Raw genomic sequence first — 3,377 nt, 5'->3', positions numbered from 1 at the left:
ATACATACACACATACATATACTACAACTTTATATATATATATATATATATATATATATATTAAAATGTATCATATATACAGATATATATGTATACATACACACACATATATATATATAACACACATTTATATACATACATATATAATGTACATGTATATACATTTATATATAAATATATACATACACACATAACGCATACATATATATAACATATATAATATGCATTATAGATATTATTTATACATATACATACACTCTCTCTCTCAATATATTGGGTCATCCCATAAATAACACGGCTTTTTTATACTTCTTTCATTTTTCAAAATTAAAATGAACAAAGTTGCTTTTTTAAATCTAAAATATACTCTCCTTCATTTTCTACAATGCTCTTCTATCTGTCTGGCAGACTTGCAGGGCCCCTCTTCCAAAATCCACTTGTCCGTGACAAAAAATACTCCTCCAGTACTGTTCTGACTTTGTCTACAGAATTCATATCTTTTCCGTCCAAGTGATTTTGAAGATTGCAGAATAAATGATAATCAGATGGGGCAATGTCTGGCAAACATGGTGGGGGGCATTGTTTTCCATTCAAACTGCTCCAGCCTTTGAAATGTTAGCCCTGCTGTATGTGGCCAAGCATTATCCTGATGGAAGAACACCTTTCGTCTCAAACACAAAGATGGTTGTTTTTCTTCTAGCGCTGACTTAGGCTGCTCAAGCTGATCTCCTTTGTTATCATTTCGCTTAGGTTTAAAACTTCAAAGTGAATTAAACCTTTTGAATCCCACCAAACAGATAACAATACCTTACATGAGTGAAGCCCTTCTTTAACCTAGGGTGCCGGTGTTTCTCCTCTCCCTACCCACTGCTTTCAGAGCTTGACATTTTTATAGAGACCCATTTCTTGTTACCAGTCACTATTCAGTCCAAGAAAAGGTTCATTCGTCAGACGTGACAGCAAAGAAGAGCACACATTCACTGTCTGCATGTGATTAGACATGTGAGGAACCCATTGACCCATTTTGCTGACTTTTCCAATGACTGCGGCCATGCTGGAGCACCGCCTTCAGTCAAGAAAATCGACCCCAGGATTTATTCTTTGTAAGCCTAGTACTTATTCTATCAGTCTCTTTTGCCAAACATCTAAATTACGGGGACGTAAACACACTACCATTGGTTGTCAAGTGATCTTGGGGGCACAAACACAGACACACAAACATATACACACACACATACATACATATGATGGGCTTCTTTCAGTTTCCGTCTACCAGATCCACTCACAAGGCTTTGGTCAGCCCGAGGCTATAGTAGAAGACACTTGCCCAAGGTGCCATGCAGTGGGACTGAACTCAGAACCATGTGGTTGGTAAGCAAGCTACTTACCACACAGTCACAATATTTAATATTTAATATAATGATTTAATAGAAATGAAGTAAAATGTACGGTTACTCACCAATGATGAATGATATTGATTTAAGGCGATGATGATGAAAATAATGAAGATAATGACCGCACAGCAAAGAAGATTTAAAACTCTTCAGGTGACGCCTCTTCTTTTAAGTGTTTTTGGTGTTTTAGGGGATGTCATATCTTCCTGCAAGGCTTTCTTGGTGGGCATGAGGAACATTGTGATGGGAAGTTGCTGTCATTGTTTCTTCTTGGTGGTGTCACTGTTTCTTCTTCTCTGTTGAGCTGCTGGTATAATTTTAGCGCTTTCTCGCGAATGATGTTGCTGCTGAAGGGGATGTTTTTCTTTTTGCAGTCACTAAACCACAATGCCAAGGCAGATTCCATCCTGACGAAGCGCTTATTTCTCACTATCCTTATCTTTTTGGCACTTTCACAGAAACTTCCTGCTGCGGTAGTCCTCATCGCCAACCTCGTTCTTCATTATGTAACATATGGTGCTTTCTTCGACGACATAACAGCGACCTAATGCAGCATAACTTTACCTTCCTGGAACATATCCAACAGTTGTACCTTCTCGTGGAGCATCATAACTTTTTTTCTGGTGCTTAGGTTCACTGCCAGAAGCTTTAGAAGGTGGAGGGCGTTTGGGCGGCATCATAGGGCTTTGATAACATGCTGCGAAAAACATAGAACTCAACAAAATATTGGAGATAGCTATTCGACACAGCTTTTCCTTAAAAAAAACCTACAAAAATCTTCATTGCATCTAATATGTGCATACCACAATGAGAGATAGAGCAGAGGTTAAAAATAATCATGGTTTTGAAAAATTTAGTTTGTATTACAACTAGGTACAGTAATCTATACTATAATAATAAAAGAGAGAGAGAGTGAGCGAGGGTGACTGGCAAGGAACCTAATTTCCATGAGGCTATATTGGCCCACCACCTTAGAAATTATCCTGTTGAAAAAATAATGTGTATAATCAAATGCAACAATGATTTTGAAAATAGTGCTGGTATAAAGTTAACGTTCAGTCTCATGTTGTATATATCTTTGACCTGTTATCGCTAGCCCAAGTAATACTGGTACGATACACTACACTATATATATATATATATATATATAGACACACACACGTTCACTACAACACGAGGTTGTTGTTGAGAGACAAATATAGCGAGAGCGGATGAGAGAGTGTGTATGTGTGAAATATAGATAGATGTCGTTATAACTAATTAGCAAGCTTTGATTGAAAGTAGGAATAAGAGATACAAGATACAGTATACATGGTTCTAAAACAATCAAGTGATGTGATGCGCGGCTATTCTCTTCAGAGGAAGCTTCAACTGCGGCAGATAAAAAGTGTGAAAGAATATATATTGCCAAGAAAAAAGTCATAAAAAATCGCGGACGATACTTACGATTTCGCGAATATGCGGTGGTTTCCACGAACAATTATTAGTTCAGCGAATAACCGAGACCGCGAATAGACGGGAGTACACTCTAGTTATCATTTAGAAAAATATATTCAATTGCAATTCAACAAACTAACTATCAGGGGGAGGGAACTAGTTTAGAGTAATCTCCCTTGCTTCTCAGTTAGCTATTCATTCGAGGAAAGTTCGTTACATAATTGAAAGTAAAGACCATTTCTTTTGTACATGGAGACTTCCAAGGGTACCAGGCACCTAAGTTTGATGAAAAGGACCTCAGCCAACTTCGGGGACATTGAGCTAAACTGAAACTACGGACCACAGAAAAGAACTTATCTATACTTGTAAATACACACACACACACACATACACACACGCACGCACGCACGCACGCTTGTCTGCGTGCATATCAATTAAACATCCCCTCTTTCAAGCTCATATGGGTCAGACAGAATTTATTGAGGCAGATTTTCTATGGCCAGATGCCCTTCCTGTCACCAACTCTCACCCATTTCCAAGTAAGAT

The sequence above is a fragment of the Octopus bimaculoides genome, chromosome 11 (genome assembly GCF_001194135.2).
Source record: "Octopus bimaculoides isolate UCB-OBI-ISO-001 chromosome 11, ASM119413v2, whole genome shotgun sequence".
NCBI lineage: Eukaryota > Metazoa > Mollusca > Cephalopoda > Octopoda > Octopodidae > Octopus > Octopus bimaculoides.
This window is presented reverse-complemented; position numbering follows the sequence as displayed.